Consider the following 27,748-nt stretch of genomic DNA (forward strand, 5'->3'; position numbering starts at 1 on the left):
TGAGGCACTGCGCATCCCCTAAGCAGCCTCTTGGAGAAATAATATGACCCCCTCCCCTGACTGTTCCAAAACTGGAAACTCCTGTAGAAATAAATAATATGAACTCCTCCACTGACTCTTCTGGAACTGGAACCTCATTCAGAAATAGATGACTCTACCCCTCTGCCACCTTCTACTTGATCACTAGCTCAATCTCACTATTGAATGATCTGCAACTGCAAAATCAAACTTCCTTGATCACTGAGTATCTGCAACTGGTGTATTCTCCATCTACCCATCAAACTCTTCTTATAATATCTAGTTAAGACTTCATCGATCACAATTAAAACTTAATTGATGGTTGAGATCATCTCTAAGTATGTCCATGTGAGTTTCTAGATAATTCTCACCTTTCTCAATTAATTACTATTAATTAACTAGTTTTCCTAAGATATACTTTGGAAACATTTAAATGATATTCAATTAATTTAATTGAGCTATCTCTAGGAGGAATTTCCATAAACGATTTATGGGTTTTGGAGAACTCATCTGTTTTACCTCTCCATAAATTTTGAGACTAGAACACCATCTGATGCTACAAAAACTAACATGCATGTGAGAGGTAGCTACAAGATGCCGAAAATTGAATTATGACTTTGATTTTATAAAATCTTTTGTTGTTGGTCAAATGAATTTTACACCTATATACCATGGTCAGAAGTATGAGCCTTTTCCATATTGTACAACATGTTTTTTCATTCATACAAGGAATTCTCTACCCTATATGTGAGCTTGTAGTTATGGGTTTTGATGCTTCTAGGTTACTTTGCTTGACTACTCAGATAACATGATGGAAGCATGTGCAAAATGTGCATTTCTATTTCAAGGAGTTTCATCACACATGCATATGTCTAGATCATTTTCGTACTGTCTACCTTTGAGAACCATGTTGAGAGATATGACAAGTAAATCTCTAACAAGTCTTAGAAAAACATGAGTTTTTTGTAAAGAGATTGGAAGAAACTTGTTTAGTGACACTAAAATGAAAATATAAGTAAAACAACAATTGATGTGTGCATAAAAGGTAGATTTTGAGAGTGTGGTATTGCCATAAAAAGTACTGGTTGTACAGTGACAATAGTATAGTGACAAGTACATAGCTCAAGTACAGTGAGAAGAGCAGTGGCATTAGCAGCAATATTGTGACAGTGTGTCAGTGATTGATAATTGGACAACAATAGAGGTAATAAAATGACAGTGTGTGGTCTTGACAACAATAGCACTAGGTTTATTCAAAGTAATGATTAGACAATGATCAAAATAATGGTTGTGTAGTGCAGTGATCAAGTGTGATGGTTGAGCAATGTGATATATCTTATTCATTCATCTTTCATCCTTAAGGGTGGTTGGTTGGTGCATGGAGGAGACCGAAAAATCATTCAATTTGGTGCCTGAGAACATATTCTATCTTCATGGCAGTAGGGTGGTGCAAGGTGGAGATTGAAGGCTTGTTCAGGTTGGTGCCTAAGAACACTTCAAGGTGGCATGGTGGTGTTAGGGTAGAAAATTGATGCTAGCAGTGTGTTGGTGTATCCTTTCAGTTGGCCTTGATAAAACCATGTGGTTGGTGCCTCCTTCAAGTCGTTACTAGTCATTCATAGAGTTGGATCTTCCTTTAGGTCGGTGCTTGAAAATCAAGGGGTTGGTGCCTCCTTAAAGTTGGTGCTAGAGAATCTTGGAATTTGATGCTTCTTGTTGATGTAATATTCAAGATATATATTTTAAAAAAAAATTGTGGTTTTCTCATATTTGGGTTTCCACGTAAAAATATATTTTCTAATGTGTGTGATGTTACGCATTGTTGAATCGTATTGTTAATCGATAATAATTTGAATGATATGTTTGAAATGGTAAAATGTGCCCAAGACTGATTCACCCCCCTCTCAATATTGGTGAATATTCCAATAAAATTAAGATCTAAGTGGAAGTATTTTATTTGTGGTCAACATTGAAATATTTTTTTGTTATTATTATTTTTTTAATTTGGTAATCTAAGCATTAATTTACTATTTTTAAATGTAACATTATGGGACAACAACATATGTCCCATAGTGAGTTGTAGAGATACCTCATTCTTTTGATATCTTTACTCCAAAACCAACATAGATTACTTGACAACAACATCTCTCTAGTATCCTACTCTAAAATGTAATTATTATTTTGTTATTTTTAAATGCATCTTTACTACAAAAACAAATGAAAATGAAAGCATGAGGCCATTATTAAGAACTAGCATAAATTCCTAACTACAGATCTAGCAAGTGTTGAGAGGAATCAAATCTCTTGAGTTTGAAACCCTTCCTTAAGTTTTGCACTTAGAAATAGGTTTGTATATTGAGAGATTTGATCCCTCTATTAAGGTTACCATTCATATCATATGAGAATAAACGTGAATCTTGAACAACATTCAATATTCATAATAGATTACTTATCTTTGACATCTAAAGAGTGCCATTTCACAACACAAAATCTATCACATTAAATATATCACATACCTCACTCTTAGATAATCCTATCATTGACATATACAACACTTTGAGTTTCACAAGAACGAAATCTCCCTTGTGAAGATTAGACATCTTCTCCTTTTGAATCGCCACTTTTATTATGAGCATTAGTTATTGCTAGTTGATATGTGAATTCACATCACATTAAGCATCCATAGTTAAAGTGCTCAATATCCACTTTGAGAGTGAGGCTATTTACTTTGGTATCTTCACCTTTGTTCTTGATTCTACACAAAATGAAAATAACTATTCATGGGTTGTGGTCATAAATTCTATTGGGATTGGAAATGCATAAAATTAAATGCAATTGTTTGGGTAAATAACAATTATGATGAGATTTTTTTTATCGAGACCTGGAGTGCTGCTATGAAGCCCTAGCATGCACTTCAGCACCTCTGCGCCCTTGATCCCACTGCTCTGCGGCCTGTGGCTTTGGGCCCTCTGCCCTCCTGCACCGCTCCTGTGTTCCCCTCTTGATTTCCTGCGTCTCTGTGCGCTCGTCTGCTGCTGGGCGGGGCTAGTAAGTCAGGCTCACCCCCATGGAGGTCCTGGGCTCACCCCAGGCAGGCCCTCCCCCCCCTGCCTTCTTCTGCCAAAGCCTTCTCTCAGCTCTTGGCCCGATTGCCACAGAAGAAAAAGAGTGAAGCAACCAAGTTTGTCAAGAGGCTTGAAGACATTCCAGAAATTTATCTGTCACCAAAGACTCCGATTCAAGTCACCCTCTCCTTGGCTAAGTGGGCTCTCGTTGGCCAATTCACCGGTCTAAGGCCTTCTCCTAAGGTCACTAAGACCTAGGTCAACAAGAACTGGGCTCCTCTGATCAAGAGCATTGTCACCTCTTACTTCTTAGGACAAGGGTTCTTCCTCTTCAAATTCACCTCAAAGGTCGACAAGGACCTGATCTTTCAGGATGGCCCCTACTTCACGGGCCCCCAGGGGCTGTATCTCAACAGATGGAGGTCGGATTTCAACCCTGCAGTCGATGTTCCCATCGCTGTCCCTATGTGGGTCAGACTCCCTAACCTCCCAGTGCATTACTGGAACTGGGACTCGTTGAAGCACATCGGAAACGCCCTTGAGAAATTCATAGATTAGGCAAACAACAAAGATCAATATGACTATGCACATATCTGCGTAGAAGTAGATCTAGAGGTGGGTCTCCCAGAAGCCATCAAAATCAAAGTAGGAAACTGGACTCATTTGCAGAAGCTAGATTACGAGCAGTTGCCTTTCAAATGCCGAAAGTGCCATGTCTATGGTCACTTCGCCAGAGGATGCCCAACCAATGTGGAACTAGTCAAGGGTAAATTAGAAGGCTAGAACCAGGTCAAGCGCACCAGGAAAACTCAAAATCAGGTTGGTCCTAACGGAAGAGGTCCCCATCAGGCCCCTCCTCAGCAACCCCCTTCCAGAATGGATCAAGAAAATAAATTCACCCCTCTAAGCTCGCAAATAGAGGAAACACAGGATACAGACATCCAAAAATCAACCCCTCCCTCTAAAGGTACCCCCTCTTCTCCCAAGGGGGCAAGCCTTTCTGAGAGTTCCAAAGGAAATATTGTTGAAGTAGAGGAAGATGAGCATGAATCAGATGGTTCAGAGGAAGAAGGGGAAATAGGAGAATCCTAAGCTTTGATAAGGAGATCCACAAGAGGCCGCAAAACAAATTGGGAAAAAAAAGAACAGGAAACTTTCAAAGATAAACTCCAAGGCATCCAGCCAACCCTTGAGAAGTTGTTAGCATCAAAAACAAAGATGGTGAGAAACCAGCCCCAAGGCTCCAAGGGAGCCAACCAGAAATACAAATGATGAAGCTAGTCTCTTGGAACTGTAGAGGTATGGGGAGCAGAATCAAAGAAGAAGCCATCAGAAGTTTAATAAGAACAGAAGCTCCTGACATACTCCTCATCCAGGAGACCAAACTGGAAGACTCTATCTTCCTTCATGCTAGTGAGAAACTCTGGAACAAATGTGAGGCGAAAGCAATTTCTACCCGTGGGGCTTCCGGTGGGTTGGGCACTCTTTGGAACGCTAGCAAATTCTTAGTCGTTTCTGAGACCCTCAACACTCACTGGCTGCTCTTAAAACTATAGCATTTAGACTCAAAAGAGATTATTAGTCTCTTCAACGTTTACATCCCTGTGAACGCTAGGGAAAAAATGCTTGTTGGGAATCCATAAGAAACCAAGCATTTTTCGTTAATCTAGAGAATACCATCATTGCAGGAGATCTAAACCTCAATCTCTTATCAACAGAAAAGAGAGGAGACAACATTGTTTGAGATCCAGCAAGGGAATGGGTAGAGGACCTTATGCAGGACTGGGATCTGCTGGACATCAAGCCAATCTCTGGTAAGTATACTTGGTCTAACAAAAGAATTGGTCCTGGCCACATTGCTGCCAGATTGGATATATTCTTACTTCAAAGTTCTTTTCTTCTGCTTGGATTAGAGGCTAGAGTTCATATTCTCCCATGCAGCACTTCTGATCATAAACCCATCAAGCTGGAACTGGTGTTTCAGCTTTACCTTGGACCAATTCCCTTCAGATTTAGCCCACTCTAGGCTAAGGAATCAAACTTCATGCAATTAGTTAAGGGCATCTGGACGTAGCCAGTCAAAGGCTCCCCATTTTTCGTCTAGGAGGAGAAGCTCAGAAGAGTGAAAAGGGCTTTGAAAAGCTGGGCCAAATCTCTACCCAATCCACCCAATGAGAGGAAACAACTCCAATGCACTCTAGAAAATCATCATCTCCATGCCGAAACAGTTGACATAACAAAAGAGATTCTAGACAAAGAAGCCCAGCTCCAGCAAAACTATCACAAGGCTTGTCTAGCTGAGGAAGAGTACTGGAGACTTAAGTCTCACAGCCTTTGGCTCAAAGTAGGTGACAGGAACTCTTCCTTCTTCCACAAACAAGCTCAGGTAAGGAAATGTTCCAACTCCATTTCTGAAATCAAAGATGGCTCCATCATTCACAAAGACAATGCAAGCATCAAAAAAGCTGCATCCCTTCACTTTAAAACTTGTATAGTGAAGATATAAATCTGGATCAAAACTCTGATATGATGGATGTGGTCCCCTCCCTAATTACTATTGAAATGAATCACCTTCTTGAAGCTAAAGTCACCAAGAATGAAGTCAAGGATGCTCTCTTTTCCATGGACCCAGACAAAGCCCCTGGGCCAGATGGCTTTTTAGCCAGATTTCTCCAATCTTGTTGGTTGATTGTGGAAAAAGATCTATACAAAATGGTTATTAAGTCCCAAGCTTGCCAGAAAATCAGAGGCAGCACGAACTCGGCTTTTCTTGCTCTCATCCCCAAAGAGAAAGGAGCCAATACCTTCAACAGGTTTCGCCCGATTTCGCTATGTACAAACTGATTACCAAAGTCATCGCTAATAGACTCAAGCTCATCCTCCCCAAAGTCATTCTGGAAAGCCAAGGAGGATTCATTCTGGGTAGACAAATAGTGGAAAATTTCATTCTAGTCCAAGATGCAATTCACTCAAGCCTGAGTCACAATGAAAAAGGTATGGTTGTCAAACTTGATTTACCAAATGCTTTTGATAGATTTAAGCATAGTTTTCTGCTGAAAGTCTTACATAAGCTTGGATTTGGTGAGAAATTTATAAATTGGATTCGAGCCTGCATTTCGGAGCCTTGGATTGCTCCATTAGTAAATGGCAGAGCTGTTGACTTCTTCAAAGCCACAAGAGGGCTCAGGAAGGGGTGCCCTTTCTCACCCCTTCTATTTGTTCTTTGAGCCTCTGTCCTAAGTTTTTATTTAGACAAAAAAATGATGGATCAGGAAATTGTTGGGCTTTGTATAGCAAGAGGTGTTAAAAACATAAATCATGCCCTCTTTGCGGATGACACCTTGTTATTGGGAGTTTCCTCTGTGCTTATAGCCTCTAGATTTAAAGGAGTTCTGGACTATTTTTGTTTGGTTTCGGGAAGCAAACCAAACAATGGCAAATGCCATATCTTTTGCTAGAACACCACTTCCATCTTGCTCAATTCATTTCCAGAACCTTTGGTTTCACAGCCTCCTCAAACTAGACTTCCTTCAAGTACTTAGGCCTACCTGTATTTCTTGAAAGAGCCTTCAACAAAGATTGGCTCCCTCAATTGGAGAAATTCAAGAACAAGCTGCTTGCCTAGGGCTTTTCCTGGCTTAACATTGCTGGTAAATCTATTCTCATAAAATCAGTCCTTAACAGTCTTCCCTTATTTCAGTGTTCTGTCCTTCTCGATCCCACTGGCATCCTCAAAAAAATGGAGGAGATCATTCGAAATTTTTTTTGAAAGGGGGGCAAGCAAAATGAGAATAAGATTCCATTAGTCAACTGGGAATCCATCTCCAAATCTCTCTTGGAAAGAGGCTTGAACTTCAAAAATCTTGGATATCATAATATTGCAATGGGAGCAAAGATCATTTGGAGAATTATTGCACCTAACCCTAGATGGGCACAATTAGCTCTTTGGAAAAAATACTTCAAAGGCCAGCATTCTCGCTGTCTATATCACCCTCTGCCTCTCCCTCATTCGCCCTTTCTGAAGCTCTATAACAAAGCCTATCCACTTATTAACGCTCATGCCTACTAGATTCCCGGCAATGGAAAAAGGATCAACCTTTGGATAGACAGCATTATGAATAATGAGCCGATGGGAGACTGTCACTCTCTCCAAGAGATGCGCAGATGGATGGACGACATTGGATTGCATTCCCTGTGAGACATTTCAGTCTGGCAGGATTCACACTAGGCTGGCTGCAACCTTGAAATGCCCCCAGATTTGTCTATGGAATGAGAGATCCTGCTCTCCAAGCTTCACGGATTGGCTCCAACGCGGATGCGAAGCAGGGATTCAAGAGTTTGGGGTGTGCAGGCTGGTGCTTATTCCATTGCTCAAGGATATGCCAAGCTGTGTGAGCACCCCCATGCGACCACGAATCCAGAGCTGTGGAAAGGGATATTACATTATCCCTCCTTACCAAAAATCGACTTCTTCAATTGGTTGTTATGTCACTCCAAAATTTTTACAGACAATAATCTTCAGAAGTGATGTTTCCACGACCCTTCAAGGTGCAAACTTTCCAAGGTAAACCAAGAAAGTGTTTCTCATCTGATGCTTGAATGTTCCTTCACATTGCAGATTTGGATCGAGCTGTTGGAACTTTTGAGTTCCAGTGTCGCCTTACCTTCCTTCATTCTTGATTTTTTTATAAATGGCTGCAAAGGTCTCCTGGTCCTCCTCCAAGAAAAAAAATTATCAGAGCTGCTTGGTCTTTTCTCCCTAAAATTATCTATTGGCAGGTTTGGCTTGAGCGAAACAGAAGGATTTTCAGAAACTGCGAACAGGACGCCAAGCTAGTGGTAGTTAAAATTAAATGCTAGTTAAAAGAGTGCCTGAGAGACCATAAAGATGACTTAAGTCTCAGCCAGCAAGATATAAATTGGGGTTCCTCTCTTGATCTTCAGTTCCAAAAAATTGCAAAGAGTATCTCCCTCCCAAAAATTTGGCATATTAGGGCTACAACAGAAGAGTTCCAAGGATGGACTACAAACCATCAGAGACACTTTCTATTTTTTGATAGGGCTGCAAAGGGAAATCCTGGAAGAGCTAGAGCTAGAGAAGTCATTTGAATCCAACAGGCTTTAGGATCCATAGTTTCGCCTGGGGTTTGGGCATCGCTTCCCGCATTCAAGTTGAGGCTTTGGATTTTTTCCAAGGTCTTAAGATTTTGAAGATGTTGAACATCAGGGAGGCTAATGTTATTGAAGATTCTCAGGTTATCATTAACACTATGGTGACTCATTCTAAGCCAATGGACCTAAGGTTAGCAAGGCTGATTCATAGAATTACAGACCTTCGAGACTCTTTCCAGAATTTGAATTTCTATCACGTGTTGAGAGCGAATAATAAGGAGGCAGACACCGAAGCTAACAAAGCAACTCTTCCTACAGTTGGAGCCCTGCTCAAAGGCGAACAGGAAATATGGGAACCAATTCCTTAATTTAGAAAGTTGTCATGTTTTATTGCCTTTCGTTAAATCAGTTTGTTTGTATCCACAATCTTGGGAAAATCTGAGAAATTGACCGCATAGTAGCAGCTAAAAAGAGATGTGAGCTAAACATAAATTTCACGGTCTTGCAAGGTTGTATGGCACTTCTGGAATTAGACTCACCTTTTGTAATCTACTCTTTGGCATTAAGACCAAGTTTCTAATATATCCACTACCTGCTTCTACAAAAAAACAATTATGATGAGAAAACAATAGGCACGTCACGAACCTAAGGAAATGAGGTCAAATCTCTATATTTGATAACATTCCCATCATTACAATAAATACTTAGTGTGAACAAAACACATAGTGAATACTTGAATGCATATCCATCAATCTTGTATAAGCTTGATCAAGATCATGGTAAAGATAATGCAAAGTTTTTCTTAATTTCAAACAAAAATATGTTAATGATTTTGCTTGGAATAAAAATCTCTATTAAACTCATTGAAACTTTATAACTTTTATATTATTGATTAATTTTAGATAAAACCTATAGAAAATGAGTCTTATTGTTTTTTATTAAGTTTTGATATTTAACTTGTATGTCCTTAATTAAGTTTAAATATGAATGTTATCTTGAGAACTCAAACATGATTAATTCCCTTAGACCTATCCATATTACATAAAAAATCCTAATGGTGCCCCTATCCCACTCATATGAAAAATATCCCTTTTAGATGACCTACATCATATATTAAGGCCATGGTCATTGCATATTAACACAAGAATATTCATTTAATGTTTAATTCCTAGGGTTTCTCCCCAATCCATTGTTGAGGCCTTAAGACCTTTTGTGATGCTAAAATGTCATAATGATGCCAATTTCTGACTTGGAAGACAATTATGCCTTATAGAGAATATGTTATGTAGATGATGACGTTGTTTATGGCCATTCATCCCTAAAGATTTCATCTAGGTCCAGAGCGTCTTATTGACCTCCTCTAACCATCATCAATACCTTAAGTCCCATACCTAGCACATAAGACTTTATTGTGGTACCCATATTATACTTGGAGGCCAAAGATCCCATCTAATGTCTAATGAGTTGTTGAGAATGCAAGGCCCTTATTTTCCTTCCTTGACTAAGATTAGTGCCTTGAAATCCATCCCTGCTACACAAAAGCTCCTAAGTGCACCCATATGTCACTGTATGTTTAAGATCCACTTTAAATGGTGTAGGTCATGTTCAAGGACTTATCATGACCCATTAAATCAAGAATCTTAGTTTAGAATCTGCATCCATCAACATCCCCCCCCCCCTCCACCTAAAACAAATACCATGGTTTGAGTTCTATCCCAGTGAACAAAACTCCATATTAGTGTCCATATCCACCTGAGCTTCATTTAGAGCCTAATTTCCATGTTTTCCTTCCCTTATAATGGTCAAATTCATGAAAACCATCCCTCATATGAAAAAGATGAAAAACCTCTTAAGGGTATCCATATTACTGTGGGAAGGAAAATCCCTCAATAGTGGGACTATGTGGTCGTTTAAGGCATTGACATAGAAAAATGAGTCAAATATCATTGAGAGCAGTTGAGGGTGGAAGAATACACTTGGGAGAAAAAAAATATTAAATAATAATAATAATAAATTTAAAAAAAATTGAGACATGGAGACTTGCTCTAACCAATCTTGCCAAATAATTTTTTCATCCAACGTTAAAATTGGAAATCAACTTAACTTTATATATATATATATATAAGAAAAAACAGAATGAGGAACTAAATCAAATTGGCCTAGAACTCCAAGAACTGGAAAGTCCTGATTCTGATGGCTATGAAACCCAGGAGAAAAAGGACAGAATCCTATTGTTGGAAGGTCAACAAAGTAAAATTCTGCTAGCAAGAGAGGAGGAATGGAGGTTGAAAAGTAGAGCTGTTTGGCTGAAGGCAGGAGATGAAAATACAAATTTTTTCCACAATTATTCCAAAGGAAGGAAGGACTCGAACACCATCTGGAAGCTAAAGGATGAAGAAGGCAGAGAAACAAACTCATTTGAAACTCTCTCTCACATGGGGAGAAGCCACTTTCAAAAGCTATTCACAGATCAAGGGGAAGTAACGTTGGCAGTGGTTATCTGAATAGCCCAATGCTTTCCTCGCTATGTGGAGGAGGAAGAAGCAGAGGAGCTAATGGGAGAAGTCACAAAGGAGGAGGTCGAGAGCATCATTAAATCAATGGCAAAAGACAAGAGCCCAGGCCCGGATGGGTGGACAATAGAACTATTCCAACACTTTTTCAACCAAATTGGATTGGAATTGACGGAGGTGGTCAAAGAATCCAGGAGGAAAGGTGTTGTCTATCCTCCTTACAACTCAACTTTTATAGCACTTATACCCAAAAAAGAAGATTTGGGTTCCTTTGAAGACTTTAGGCCAATCTCACTTTGTAACTGCATTTACAAAATCATTACAAAAGTGATAGTGGTCCGAGTGAAGCCCACCTTGTTGAGATGTATTTCAAATGAACAGTTTGGGTTTTTGGATGGCAGACAGATCCATGAGGCCATTAGGGTTGCTCAGGAAACAATCCATAGCGTCAAACAGATGAAAAGGAAAGGAGCGGTTGTGAAAATAGATCTATCAAAAGCTTATGAGAGAATTAGTTGGACCTACATCAGGATGTTATTAACACATATGGGTTTCAAAATCGACTTTATTAACTGGATTATGGGATGCATCATAAGTGTTAGCTTTGCGGTCCTAATAAATGGAGCAGCTTCCTCTTTTTTCAAAGGGCAAAGAGGATTGGGACAGGGATGCCCTCTTGTTATCGGGAAAACTAGTGTTCATTTAGAATTGCTAGTCCCACTAAGATGGGTAGCTATCTTAGAAACAAACAAACTAAAGTTACTTGTGTTTTCCTTTATGAGAGATAGATGAGAGAGAAGCATAGAGTACCAACCTCAGTCTTTTGCTTGGCTCCTTGCTTGTTTCCTCCCTCCTTTGACAGAGCTTCGCCATTCCTTCCTTACTTGTCCCGCTTCAAAGAACACCTGTAGAGTCAAAGCAGCATAATACCATCAAAGCATAGATATCTATAACCGTGAACAATATAGGATTAGATGTATATTAACCATACAAATGCATATATCAATACAAGATTCAGAAATATACAATAATATGGAGGAAAACTCAAATAGCTTTATTGATAGAAGTAGTAGAAGAGAGGATTACAACGCATTAGTCTAACCCAGTGCCATCCTCCCAGCATGAAAGCCCTCTTTACCTCATGAAAATCTAGATCACCCAACACTATGATGTTTCATAGAGAAACCAACAGCACTTCCTTACAAAATACAAAATTCCAGTCTCTGGATCTCTAGGATGAGGGATCCATATATAGATATTTGCAGGTGGGTGAGTCAATTTTTGGGATTTTGATTAGTGTCATTTCTCTGATAGTTCTTGGTTCCACTTGGAGATTTCATGATCTCTTACTCATCCCTGGGCGAATTCAGAGAGGCAAGTGTCAAATGGGTAGTTTCTAGAAGATTCTCTGGGTTTCCACCTAGCCAACTGCCTCTACCATTTGTATGCTCTCACTCATCGCACCCTATAGAAAGGCTTTTAAGTATGCATCACACTTTTTGCATGTAGCAGGTGAGATGCATCTCATCCTTAGCATTGAGCAGTCTGTATGGTCCAGTTTTGACCAGTTCTGAGTAGTTTTTTAGGGAGAACTTCTAGGAGATGATGTAATCAGCTGACCTTGTTCCTTTAGGGTATGAAACAACACTTTTAGGGGCTTAGAAGCCCTCGGTTTATGGAAATATGAGACTGGGGTTGCAGTGCCCAAATATGTCTATAACAGTTGCCCCCTAAAGCATGAGGTCGTAAATCTTCTTATGTCGAGTGAAATGCTTTGTCATGAGGATTCGAGGTTTTTCAAACTAGAAGGTGACCTGTAATAAGATACAATACAATACATTATCTTCATAATATTTTCATGATCTAGCTGAGGCAGGCATTCCCATGCTCAGCTTTATAAATTCATTTTCATGTACATATGACAGACAACCGCGTGTGTGACAGACTGATGATTCTAGTAGATCTATCATCCTTTGGCTTGGATGATTATCTGTGTAGCTATGATTTACATTTGATGTCTTTATTTTCTTGAATATATCGCAGCCCGGTTGGATGAAACTAGATCCGAGGTCTTCAAACTTGTTCAATCTTCACCCGATGTAAAATTTGATCCATGTGAAAAGATGCTCTGATGTCGAACATGGAAAGACATCGCCTGATTACCAGTCAGTGATGTAAGCTGTTAACAGGCACGAGAGGAATCACCAATAATGATGATGACCCTCAAGGTACTATAATACAATTCACGTGGTGTGAATACATGAGTCGATGTCGAAAACCACGTAAAATCTTTCGGTCGAAGGCCATTGATGTATACCTCTCACCGGAAGTGAGAAACTTACCATTGAGGCATGCAAGCTTCAAAGTACTGAAAGGGTTGTTCCTATGTCAACTTCTTGGATAATGATCTGATGTCGACAAGAAGTGACCCATCGTAGGAGGGCCTTAATTAATCCCACATCTATGACACGAAATGGAGCAAATGATTTTGTGGAGGTGAAAACGATCTGATGATACAAGGTTCAGGGTGGCGGTCATGAAAGAATGAAATGTGAAGGTATTGCGGTGGATGAGGTGTTAGCTAGGTTGGTGAATTCTCTTAGCGACTTCTCTTGAACATATCGGCAACACTGAAATGGATTGGTAGCGTTAACCCCAAAAAAAATGGATGGTACGAAGGACCAATGGTGATATAACCGGTGAACGGAATAACCCAACCCAACTCAATCATGGTGATGGAGTGAAAGTGTCATGTTCAAGAGCGACCTGCTACCAATAAAGTTTCTTCAAGTTTTCTTCCCAATTTTCCCACAGTCATTTCTGACTAGTACTCTTTATTTTTGTCAAGCTTGAGGAGGATAACATATGCTTGTTCTATAATTTGCCCTTCGAGCAAACTTGTCACTATGTTTTAATGAGCCTAGCAACAGTGAAACTCACTCTTGTCTATAATGGACAAGTTTGTTGCTATTGCTTTAACGAGTTCAATGATAAAGATAACTCAGTCCTTTTCAATATTAGAAAGTCTAAAAAGAGACAGAAAGGCAACTCCAATAGTCCTTTTTTTGTAATCTAATCCCTTAAGTCCGAAAAAGTATGAAATAGTACGAAAGGGATGACTTTTTGATAGTTTTAACAAGCCGAACAAGACAAATGCTCGATCTTTTTGTGTAATGATCCCTCGGGTCCAAAAAGATTAAAATCTAGAGGAGGGATGGCACTTCTAATCACTTTAACGAGTTGGAGAGGCCAATTGCTCGGCAATCTTTTCATATTTTACAAGTCAGATAAAAAGAGCTTAAAGGAGACTCGTCTTTGAGGAATGAGTGATATTTTTGGGTAGCAGCTGGTTCCAGGTAAGGTTTGGAACGCTTCAATCACTACAATGTAAAGAAAGTGGCTAACAGAATCATTCTTTGTAGTTGTTCCTCAAAAGGGTAAACAATCAAGTGGAGGCAGATGATCGGTTAAAAAGTGGAGGTGATGGTAAGAACATGACCAAGGCTCAAAAGCTGATAGCGATGCGATCACAAAGGTTATTTACCGACAAATGGGTTCATTTTTTAATGAGCTTAAACTCTGGGGGAACATATATATGCTCATTGCTAGGTTTATTTTTTAATGAGCTTGAACTTCGCGTAAACCTGCTCATGCCAGTCATATAATAAGGATGTTTCATTGATAGGTTCATTTTTTAGGGAGCTTGCCCCATTCGAAACTTTGCTCCGAAGCCTTTTGTTATGCAAGCTAGGAACGACCAACCTACAAGTTTAAAGGGTTAAGAGCCTACAAACTAAGAAAATAAATGGTCGCTTTTCACTTGCATGCAAAAAGGTTTGCATGCCCCCAGGTATAACGAAATAGAGCTTCCAGGTTACCATACAGAAGTTCTTGCATTAGCAAGATTGTTTCATCCACATTTGCAGACAAAACACTTACTTGGCTCTGTCCATTGAAATGGACAAAGGTGATTGTTGTTAGTGCCAATCACATAACCTTTGACAGGGGAATCCTTTTCCAGTCTAATCCCATTTTCCTAAACAGATAGGGGATCAGACTAGTCATATATCCTACGTGGAAACCTACCTTATATCTAGGGTTTTCCTGCCGAAGCAGACCAGGGTGCATGCCTCCTGGGTTTTAGTCATAATCACCGAATCACTCGCGCTCATCAGGTGGACGAACTGGAGATTGATGAGACATTCCTTGCGTAAAAATACCAGTTAGGGATGGCACTTGACTAGTAGCTGTGTTTAAACTAGGGAATGAAAGCTGGTCTACGAGCTGGACCACTCTGCCTTCATGCAGGAAACACATCACTCGAAAGAGTGAGGAAACAATAGCTCCCATGCTATAAATGTAGTCATGCCCAAGGAGTAGATTGTAATCTAATGGCCCTTGGACTACCATCACATTCAGATAAACGGTTTTCCCTCTCAACGTTATAGGCAAATTTGGAAGGATCCCTAACGGTCGACTGGTTCCTTTTTTGAAGCTAGACAGATTTCAAATCTCAGGCAGAAGCGATGGCGAACCAAGCGCTTTCCAATCAATGGAGGAAAGGATACTCACGTAGGCCCCTTCATCTATGATAGTACCAACCATGACCATTTTGTAAGCTTGTACTATGATTTGGAATGGTATATTAGATGGTAGGCGGGGTCTCCCTAGTAGATTCCAATTGAAGGAAACGACTAGATTGCTTGGAGGAGGGACCGAATAGATGACCGAATGAATCTCTAATGAACTTCCTTCCTGTGGTAAAGGAGCGGGTAGATTGCCCCCAAGTTCATCGGATTCTGTCTTAACAAAAATAATTTGAACTGTGTCGTTCTCATTCTCTTCGGTGACTGTATCATCTAAAGGTATACCTTTTGAAGACAAGACTGGGCCAACTTCCATCTCGACATGCTGACTTTGGTCATGTTGGGACTCAGAGGGTTTATCTTCAATAATAGATGCTTCAACTGACAACAAAGGTGTGTTAGTCGGACTTTCAACTAGTGATGGACTCAGCAAGAGTTTCTTGTATCCAGGAGGAAGCCGTAGCAGTGAAGCAGGATGGTTATCCAAGACTCTTTTAGCTTCATCCAGGAAGGGACAACGGTGGAGGGCATGATCACCTTCACACAGTCTACAAGGAAATTTAGATTTTCCTTTTTGTCCATTGACTTTGTTTTCAGTAGTTGACGGTGTACTTTCAACATGATCATCAGAGGTTGAGGACACCAGATTGTGCAAGCGGGGAGACCAGTCCCTTAAGATCTGTGGGATGCAAGGACAATCTCAATGATAGTGGTCTCCTTTGCAAATGACACATGGAGATTTAGGTTTGGATGGTGTAGTGTGTGGATTTTCACCAGACGATGCATGGTTGCCCCCTTTTGTTGTTGGCTTCTTCTTATTTTTCTCCTTCCCTTTCTTCTTCTTCTCAGTTACTTGGTTTTTAGCATTACTAGCTTCAACAAGCGAAGAGGAAGAAGGAGAGGGAGAAACAAACGAAGTAGAAGGTGGGGGATCAACTTCAGTATCAGATGGTTGCTGATTTGAATGCTCAGAAATCACGATGTTTTGAACGACAGAGGTCGAGAAAAGCCATACTGGCAAGCCAATTGTAAGTCTTGGAAGGGACAATGTAGCCATATGAGGTGCACCAACATCTCCCCAAGAGGAGAAGGGGCTAGGATTTCCCCCAAGGGGAAATCCTTGATTGGTGGACTCCATTTTCTCAACCTAAGACCAACGATGGAACAGTGACGTTATTCCGATTAAAATAAATTTTATGACACTTTGACACAACTTGCTTTTTCAATTTTTAAGAGTCTAGAAAAAGCTAAAGATGACTTTAGTCGCTTTCGATTTTTAATGAGCCTGAAGTGACAAGTGCTCAGATGGACCTTTTCTTTTAAGGAGTCTAAAAAGGAACGAAAGTGACTACTCTGGAAATCTAGACAGAGGGATTAACAAACCAATCGCAAAACTGCAAAATATTTTTTAAGGTACGGCAGTTAATCTTCCCAAATGTTGTGTTCAGTGCATTGCAATCGATAGGGTGGCAGACACGGCTTCCTAAGGATAAAGGATATAGCCTATTGTGGTATCCCAATATATACTCAATAGTACGTGGGAGCACAAGTCCATATTGGCACTTGTCGTATCAAAGAGGAGGAATCACCCAACCTACAATGAAAATGATAGTTACCAGGCTTTACGACGTTGGAATACGTCTCTAGCCTAGACTTCTAGATGTTGTGCGTTAGGTTCAAAAGCATTTTTATGTTCATTGAGGTTTATTTTACAATTGATCTTTCTTAAGTTTGCCTTTAAGGTTCACCGCATGATGTAGATATACAGTTCCTAAATATGCAATCTAAGATGATAAACAGTTGTTTACTTTCTTTTTGCAGTGAGAATCCTAGCTACTAAGGAAAGAGAAGTAAAATTCTTTCAGCATAGAGCAGAGAGCACACACTAAGATGCACTATCCTAAATCAATTTCCGCATGCAGTCTAAATGCAAATGCACATGCATGTATTTGTTTTCCGCTTTCTTAATGTGTGAATGACAAAAAGAATGCTAAGTATAGATCTGAACTATTTTTCTTTCAAAGTGACAGTACTAACAATTTTCTTTTCAAAAAACGAAAGGAAGACTAAGACGACACTTTGCAATTTTGAATTCAAAAAATGAAAGGAAGACTAAGACGACACTTTGCGATTTTGAATTCAAAAAACGAAAGGAAGACCAAGACGACACTTTACGATTTCGAACTTAAAATTTCTTTCGACACTTGAAATACTATTAATTCAAATCAAATACAATGGCAAAAGTGTAATCGACTATCAAAAAGAGGAATACTTTACGACACTCTTTTCTTTGACTGAAAACAACACTTGCGACACTTTCAAATCAAAAGACGACAGTTCGATTAAGCTACTGTTTGCAAAGGAGAACTATAAATGACGAAAAATACATAAAAACATTCACAATTCTTTATCAATGGAGGCTGAATAATGCAAAGGAAGGGAGTTTCAATCAGTGATATACTGATCACAGACAACAAAACCACTGAATAACGCTGAAGACAATGAAGAAAAAACCAAAATATGGAAGCAGAAACAGTCTCACGTAATTATCGCACCTGTAACACAGGGAAATAGGGATGCATCTCACCTGCAGCACACAGGAGATGCGATGCATCTAGACTGCCAATGAGAGACAGTGCGATGGTCCAGGGATGAGACTCAGCTTGGTTTTTGCTCACAGTTTGCAGCTTAGTTCAGGGATTTAAGCTGAGCTAATGATAGAAAGTAAACACAAAGTACAGGGGCTGATCTAATGAGGTTATTTGAGCTACCACCAGGGCACTTAGGATGTTTGCAAGTCAGATGTTCAGTTCATAAACTAACTTAGATATTGACTGAAGTAGCATTGATCTACTTTGCAGTTGTATAGAAAAAGCAGTTCGAAGGCTAGTTGGCTTAACTTTAGGCTCCATATGTAGTTTATAAAGCAAACAATAGTGACTAACAATCAAACTATTCGCTCCCCAGTGGAGTCGCCATTTTGTTATCGGGAAAACTAGTGTCCATTTAGAGCTGCTAGTCCCACTAAGACGGGTAGCTATCTTAAAAATAAACAAACTAAAATTACTTGTGTTTTCCTTTATGAGAGATAGATGAGAGAGAAGCAGAGAGTACCAACTTCAGTCTTTCATTTGGCTCCTTGCTTGTTTCCTCCCTCCTTTGACAGAGCTTCGCCACTCCTTCCTTACTTGTCCCACTTCAAAGAACACCTGTAGAGTCAAAGCAACATAATACCATCAAAGCATAGAGATCTATAACCATGAACAATATAGGATCAAATGTATATTAACCATACAAATGCATATATCAATACAAGATTCAGAAATATACAAGAATATGGAGGAAAATTCAAATAGCTTTATTGATAGAAGTAGTAGAAGAGAGGATAACAACCCATTGGTCTGACCCAGCGCCATCCTCCCAGCATGAAAACCCTCTTCACCTCATGAAAAGCTAGATCACCCATCACTATGATGTTTCAAAGAGAAACCAACATCACTTCCTTACAAAATACAAAATTCCAGCCTCTAGATCTCTAAGATGAGGGATCCATATATAGATATTTGCAGGTGGGTGAGTTAGCTTCTGGGATTTTGATTAGTGTCATTCCTCTGATAGTTCTTGGTTCCACTTGGAGATTTCATGATCTGTTACTCATCCCTGGGCGAATTCAGAGAGGCAAGTGTCAAATGGGCAGTTTCTAAAAGATCCTCTGGGTTTCCACCTAGCCAACTGCCTCTGCCATTTGTCTGCTCTTGCTCATCGCACCCTACAGAAGGGCTTTTCAGTATGCATCACACTTTTTGCATGTAGCAGGTGAGATGCATCGCACCCTTAGCACTGAGAAGTCTATATGGTCCAGTTTTGACTAGTTATGAGTAGTTTTTCAGGGAGAACTTCTGGGAGATGATGTAATCAGTTGACCTTGTTCCTTTAGGGTATGAAACAACACTTTTAGGGGCTTAGAAGCCCTTGGTTTATGGACATATGAGATTGGGGTTGCAATGCCCAAGAATGTCTATAACACCTCTGTCACCCTTGCTCTTTCTACTGGTTACTAAAGGTCTGAGCCAATTAGTATAGAAGGCTAAAAGGGATGGAGCTATAAGAGGTTTGGAAGTGGAAATCAATATGTTCATTTCTCATTTACTCTTTGTAGATGAAATTTTACTCTTCAACAATGGGAATGTAAATGAAATAAAGGAACTCAAGGGGATTCTAGATCTTTTCATGAAAGCCACAGGAATGCAAGTGAACCATAGGAAATCACAACTGATTCTGGAAGGCTTTAACAGGTGGGAGATAGTGCAAATTTCAACAATCTTACCCTTCGATGTTCACAAACTCAATGATCCTTTCAAGTATCGGGGGTTCTGGTTGAAACCGAATTCTTATCGGAAACAAGACTAGAACTGGCTTTTACCAAAAATAGAAGCCATAATTTCTCATTAGAGTTTCAAGTGGCTTTCAAGAGCTGGAAGGTTGACCCTAATCAAATTAGTTCTCCTAGCAATTCCGGTCTATTGGGCAGCCTTGACATGGGTTCCTAAAGGCATTCTGGAGAAGATAAGAAGGATTTGTAGCAGATTTCTCTGGGCAGGATCAAAGGAGGAATCAGTTCTACCTTGGGTAGCTTGGGAAAAGTTGGCAAGGCCAAAAGAATGGGGAGGATGGGGAATAAAAAATCTCACAGCTTTTGGACCTTCATTGGCATCAAAATCAGGGTGGAGAATAATTAAAATGGAAAATCTCTAGATGAAGGTGGTGAGAAGGAAATACATTGACCCTGTCCCATTAGAAGACTGGGTAAGAAACCCTATTAAGAAAAAAGGGAATGTTTTTGTTGTATGGAAGGCTACCTTAGATGCCTTCAAGATCATTAAGCAAGGTCTGTCTTGGCAGGTTGGAAACGGGGAGAATATTCGAATAAGGAAAGATCCCTAGGTAGGCCGTAATGAAAATTTTGCTTTATCCCTGGACCTAATCAGGCTTCTCGATTCCAAAAGAATTTATTTCCTCAATCAGATAGAAAAACATGGTCACTCAACTATCTGGGGCCAAGCGTGGCTATCAGGAGAGGAATTGGATCTTTTGCCCCAATGGTGGAATGATTGGAAGACCTATACCCTAGAACTCTCCAGGTCAAATGTGAGATTGAGAGATAGACTGGATCAACTGGTGTGGGCCCATGCAGAATCTAGGTCCTATTCCCCAAAATTTGGTTATAAATTCCTTATGTCAAAGAAAGGATGGGGGAATCTAGAATGGTGGGCCAAGCACTTGTGGAAGCTAAAATGCCCTGCTAAAGCCAGACTTTTCTTCTGGTGTATTCTCACACAGAAGGTTCCAACATGGTGTTATAGACATTTTTATGCCTTGCAGCATGAAGCATGAAATGTCCATAATCTAAGGGATCCAAAGTCCCTAAACATGTTGTTCCTACCCCTAGAGGAACAAGGTCAACAAACCACAGCAATCCAAATAAGTTCTCCACCTGAAAATACTCAAAAACAAGGCAATTCTAGATCATGTCAACTGCTCCACTGAGCATCTGCGCTGAATGTCAACTGCTCCATGGACCACCTGCGTTGAATGCCAACTCCAACAAAGGCTACTTGCGCTGAGCGAGTTTTGACAAGTGGAAGTCTCATTCCTCAATGTGTCAATGCCCAGGAAGCTTCCAAAATGACACTTGGATCAAGGAATTCGACTAGTGATGAGTAAGAGGTTCCAAATCTCCAAGTGGAAGCAAGAACCTCGAAGTGGACTCAAGAACTGAAAGTGGGAGAGGACACTAGTCACATCTCAGGCTGACTCATCCTCTCTCCAAAACTCTATATATGGATCTCTCTCCCATGAGATCAAGGGGCTGGAATTTTGTGAATGTAAAGAATTGTTGTTCGTTTGAGTTTAGAACTATTGGGTGATTTGCTTTGAAGGAGGTGAAGAGGAGATTTGTTTCTGCTGGGAAGGTGATGCTGGATTGGGCCTCTTATGGTTGTATCACTTCCCGAACTTTACTTCTTCCATTAATAAAGCATTTGAGGTTCTTCTATATGCATGTGTTTCAATGATGTATTGTTATGCTTGTGTATTTGGTTTATTCTAATCCTTGAACCAGTTATGAATGTATGCTTCTTGTAGTTTCCCTCTCTTGTCATTTTGCAGGATCTTGGTGTAGCTGGGCCGGTGAAAGAGCAAGAAGCTGGGAGCAAGCAAGCAAGGAGAGAGATTGGATCAACCATTAGCGGAAGACATCGGTTAGTGGATCTCTTTCTCCCTCCTTTTACTTTCATAAAGAAGAAATCTTAGATAGCTTTGCTTTGATTGTTGCTGAGGTACTATCACCCTTAGAGTGGGATAGGGTCATTCCGTATTGGATACTTTTCCCAACAACAAATTGGCGACTCCACTGGGGATCGTATCTTGTTGGTTTGTTTGTGTTTTTGCTATTCATTTCATAAACACAGGGAGTACCGAATCGAACTGCATTTGGATCTTTCAAATGCAAAGTAGAGGGCAGCTACTCTAGCTCAGTTTCTGGGCCTGTTTATGATTTGAAGAGCTGATCCACAAGGACTCTGAACAGCTCTTAGTGATAGCTTTTCATCCTCCTTTGAATCATCCTTTAGTGTGTACTTGATTGCTAGCTTTGATTTGGCCAAAAACTGTTGATTTTTGAGCAATTTGTGACCCAGAACCCAGGAGAAACGAGAGTTTCTCCTTCAGCGCAACTGCTGTGAAGGCAGTCTGCATTTCAACGCAGGTCCCGTGAAGGCTACCTGCGCTGAATGTCAAACTCACAGTGTTGAGGTTGCGCTGAACCAGTTTGGCCTTGTGCAACTGGGGTTCTCTGCTTTCTGTTGCCCTGTTTTCATCCCTGTTTTTGCAGCCTGTTATCAGTCAATGTACCTATCTGAAACCACCTTTCTTTGCCACTATTCTGCCTCGGTTGTATAAAGAAACTGTATTTGTTCTTTGTGTATTTCTTACTTCATTTGCAGTTTACCATTACGAAAGTGAACTAGTCTTGCTGTGACCTCTTAGATCTAGACCTGTCATAAGTGTCGTTTTGGTCTTAAGAGTTAGTTTGTTTGTTGTTCATAGCTGATTGAGCTTTTTCTTTCGTCGTATGGTTTGACTTTATGTATTTCTAGTGTTGAAACAAGTAAATCTTAAGGTGTCTTTTGATTTTGGACGAAAGCTTGTTTGTTTTCACTTGAAATCGAATTCAAAATTATACAACAGCTTTCTTTTTGTAGTACATCAACATTAAGAAAGAGAAAAGAAATACCTGCATTGTGCATGTGCATTTTGACAGCTTGCATGTTGATTTAGGGAAAAATGCATTAGTGTGTGCTCTATGATCTGTGTGAAAAGATGATGTCTTTCTTTTCCCTCAGTAGTTAAGATTTTCATAAGTTGAAAAGATTGAAAAAGCTTGCTTATCATCTTTAGACTGCATTTAGGAGTTGTACCATACATCTCGTGGTGATCCATAAAGGCAAACTGCTAAACAAGATCAACCTAAAATAAATTTAATGAACATAACAACGCTTTGAAACATAACGCAAACACATAGAGGTCTAAGCTAGAGACGTGTTCCGGCGTCGTTAAACGTGATATCTTACCGTTGAGTGGTTGGGTGATTCCTCCACGGTGAAGCGATAAGTATCAATACGGACTTGTGCTCCCACGTACCGTCGCGTATATATTGGGAGACCCCTATAGGAATAAAGCCTTTATCCATAGGAAGCCGTTTCGGCCGCCCTACTGATCGCAATGCAGTGAACACAGCATTCACGAAGATCGACCACCCGTACCGTAAAATGTATTCTATGGTTTTGCGAAAAGTTTGGCACACCCTCTGCCTAGAACTCCAGAGCAGTTTCTTCTGGTCTTTTTCAAACTCTATAACTGAAAAAGTCCATCCGAGCATTTGTCACTTCGGGCTCGTTAAAACATCGAAGGAGACTAGAGTCATCTTTAGCTTTTTCTCGACTCTTAAAAAGTGAAAAAGCAAGTTGTGTCTAAAGCGTCGTTATAAAAATTATTTTAAACGGAACATAATCACCTCTTATTCCTGCGTTGATCTTTAGGTTGAGAACATGGAACACACCAACCAAGGAATTCCCCATAATGGAAATCCTAGTCCTTTCTCCTCTTGGGGAGATGTTGGTGCGCCCCACATGGCCACATTGTCGCTTCCAGGACTGACAATTGGCCTGCCAGTCTGGCTATTCTCAACCAATGTAGTTCAGAACACCACGGTTCCTAAACAGTCGAATCAACAGTTAGATCAGTCTAGAGCTGCCCTCCAGCCTTCTACTTCTTATAACTCTTGCTCCAATCCTTCCTCTTCGCAAGGTAGAGCCGGCAAAAGCCAAGCTCCCATGGAGAAGAAGGAGAAGAAGAAGAGAGAGAAGAAGAAGAAGGAGCCAAAGGCGACTGGGGGCAAGCAAAAGACATCTGACAAAAATCCACACACAGCACAGACCGGGCCTAAATCGCCATGTGTCATATGTAGAGGAGACCACTTCCATAGAGATTGTCCCTGTATTCCCCGGATACTAAGGGACTGGTCCCCTCGTTTGCACAGTTCGGGAGCATCAACCTCTGATAGCCATGTTGAATGCTTACCGTCAACCAGCGAAAGTGAAGGTTCAAGACAAAGAGGGGGAGCAAGATCCCCCTGCAAACTGTGTGAAGGCGATCACGCCATCCACCGTTGTCCCTTCTTAGACGAAGCGAAGAGAGTTTTGGAAGATCGTCCGGTTTCACCGTTACGACTTCCTCCTGGATACAAAAAACTCGTGCCAAGTCCTTCGTTGGTTGAAAATACAGCTAGCCCGCTCAAGTGGTCAGCTGAAGCGTCAGTCATTGAAAATGAACCTACTGAATCCAGACCGGACGAAAGTCCAAAGGTCGAAACGGCAGTTGACCTGGTTCTGCCTTCAGAGGTTTCATCTTCAAATGACACCGTCACTGAAGATTCATCTTCAAATGACACCCTCACTGAAGAGAATAAGGATGACACCATCCAGATTCTTTTCATCAACACAGACTCTGATGAGCATCAGGGCAATGCGCCCATTCCTTTATCGCAGGAAGGAACATCGTCAGGGTCATATCCGGTCGTATATTCGGTCCCACCACCAAGCAACCTGGTTGTGTCCTTTGATTGGAACCAACTAGGCAGACCCCGGTTGCCAGCCAGTATACCATTCAGAATTATAGTCCAAATATACAGAATGGTAATGACTGGAACTATCATTGATGAAGGGGCATCTGTGAGTATCCTTTCCTCTGTTGCTTGGAAAGCACTGGGTTCCCCAGCGCTTTTGCCTGAGATAAGAAATCTCTCGGGCTTTGATAAAGGAACCAGTCGACCATTAGGGATCCTCCCCAATGTGCCCATTACATTGAAAGGGAAGGCCGTCCAGATAAACGCGATGGTCGTTCAAGGACCCTTGGATTATAACCTACTCCTTGGACGAGACTATATATATTGCATGGGAGCAGTAATCTCCTCACTCTTTAGAGTAATGTGTTTTCCACACGAAGGAAGAATGGTCAAGCTCGTAGACCAACTTTCATTTCCGGGATCACGCATCGCAAATAGTCACATACCAACCCTGAATGGTCTATTCAATCAAGAAATGTCTCCACCCCCAGTCCTTCTTCCCGATGAGTGCGAGTGATTCGGAAAGATGGGACTGGAACCCAAGGGGCATGCATCCTGGTCTACTTCAGGCAGAAAAAACCCTGGGTATAAGGTAGGTTTCCGCGGGAGAATATGACTAGTCCGTACCCCGTCCGAAGAAGGAAGAGGGGTTGTTCTGGAACAAGATTCTTTTGTCAAAGTTATGTGTTTGAGGCAACGCCTCACTCACCTTTGTCTACTTCGGTAGACACCGCCAAGGAATGTTCTGTTTAATCTGCTAATGGAACAATCTTTGGATAACCTGAAAGAGGTATGCCTTTCCTGGTAGAACAAATGTTTTACTTGCAAATTGAGGGGTAACCTTGAAATCATACTTTATACCTGGGGGCATGCAAACCTTTTGGAATGCAAGCAAGGGCGGCTATTGATTTTTTAAATTTTTAGGTCCTCCCTTTAAACCTGTAGGTCTAACCCTTTAAACTCGTAGGATTAGTCGCAGCCGAACTTGCATAAAGAAAGGATGTGGGGCAAAAATCTAAAAGTTGCCATTGGAGCAAAGCGTAGGGAGATGAAGCTCCATAAAAAATAGCGATCTCCCAGGAGACATTCTTATCTTATGACTGGTAAAAAACGAGAAGTTTTAGCAAAGTTCATGCTCGTTAAAAAATAAACGCAAAGATCGAGCAGTTTTAGCACGAGTTCATGCTCGTTAAAAAATAAATGCACCTGTGAGCAAGCTTCCCCCTAGAGTTCAAGCTCATCCAGAAAAAATGAACCGGTAAATAACCATTTGAGATCGTAAATCCATCAGCCATAAAAGCCTTGGTCGTGTTTGCACCGTCACCTCCACTTTTCATTTGGCCGATCATTCACCTCCACTTGATTGTTTACCTATTTTGAGGAACAGCTGCGAAGAGTGATTTCACCTAGCCCTCCTTGTGACACTGCCGCGATTGGAAAATTCCAACCTGTACCTGGAATCTGCTGCTATCCCTGTTTATCACTCGTTCCTCAAAATACGAGTCTTCTTTGAGCTCTTTTCATCTGACTCGTAAAATATGAAAAGTTTGCCGAGTTTTGGCCTTCTAGCTCGTTAAAGCGACCAGAAGAGCTATCCCTCCTGTAGATTTTAATCTTTTTGGAGCCGAGGGATTATTGCACAAAAAGATCGAGCGCTTGTCTAGTTCAGCTCGATAAAACTATCGAACATTCATCCCTTCTGTATTGTTTTATACTTTTTCGGACTTAAGGGATTAGATGACGAAAAAGGACCTTTGGAGTTAACTTTACGTACCTTTTCAGACTCTCTAAAAATGAAAAGGACCGAGTTGTCTTTGTCGCTAGACTCGTTAAATGCATTAAATAGCGACAAACTTGTCTTTAGACGAGAACGAATTTCCCTATCGCTAGGCTCGTTAAAACATAGCGATGGGCTTGCCCGAAGGGCAGGTTATAGAACAAGCATATGTTATCCTCCTCAAGCTTGACAAAAATAAAGAGGTACTGGTCAGAAATGACTGGGGAAAAATTGGGAGAAACTCAAAGCTTTGATGGTAGAAAGTCGCTCTTGAACATGACACTTTTCCTCCGTACCACATCGGGTTGGGTTGTTTCATTCACCGGTCTCATCACCATGGTCTCGCCATACCATCCACATTTGGGGTAATGCTACCGATCCATCGCATCAGTGTCGTTATATGTTCAAGAGATGTTGTTCAGAAAGAGTCAACCGTGTCCCATCCACTGCCATACATCATCTTTCATCCTTTCATGACCGCCACCCTGAATCATATGTCACAGATCGTTTTCACCTTCATCATAATCATTAGCTCCGTTCCGTGTCACTGATGTGGGATTCATTAAGGCCCTCCTTTGATGGATCGCTTCTTGTCGACATCAGCTCATTATCCAAGAAGTTGATCTAGGAACACCCCCCTCAGTACTTTGAAGATTGCATGCCTCAATGGCAAGTTTCTCACTTCCGGCGACAGGTATACATCAATGACCTTCGACCGAAAGATTTTGCGTGGTGTTCGACGCCAAGTCCTCTATTCACTCCACGTGAATTGTACTGCAGTACCTTGAGGGTCATCATCATTATCGGTGATTCCTCTCGTGCTTGTTAACAGTTTACATCATTGACTGGTAATCAAGCGATGTCTTTCCATGTTCGACTCCAAGAAATTCTCACATGGATCGACTTGTACTTAGAGTGAAGATCGGACGAGTTTGAAGACCCCGGATCTAGTTTCATCCATCCGGGCTGCGATATATATTCAGGAAATAAAGACATTGACATGTGCAGCAGATGATCATCCTATTCAAAGGATGATAATTTCATCAGAAAATTATCAGTCTACCATCAGACGATTGTCTGTTCTATGTACAGAAAAATGTATTTATAAAGCTGAGCATGGGAATGCCCGCCTCAGCTAGATCATGAAAGTAGTATGAAAAATAATGTATTGTATTGTATCTTATTACAGGTCACCTCCCAGTGATTGAATGAACTTCGGATCCTCCTGATAAAGCATTTCACCCGATAAACGGCCTCATACTTTAGGGGGCAACTGTTATAGACATTTTTGTGCCTTGCAGCATGAAGCATGAAATGTCCATAATCTAAGGGATCCAAAGTCCCTAAACATGTTGTTCTTACCCCTAGAGGAACAAGGTCAACAAACCACAGCAATCCAAATAAGTTCTCCACCTGAAAATACTCAAAAACAAGGCAATTCTAGATCATGTCAACTGCTCCAGTGAGCATCTGCGCTGAATGTCAACTGCTCC

Source organism: Pinus tabuliformis, chromosome 7 (genome assembly GCF_031772625.1).
Source record: "Pinus tabuliformis cultivar Carrire ecotype Pingquan chromosome 7, CPIR1, whole genome shotgun sequence".
Lineage (NCBI taxonomy): Eukaryota > Viridiplantae > Streptophyta > Pinopsida > Pinales > Pinaceae > Pinus > Pinus tabuliformis.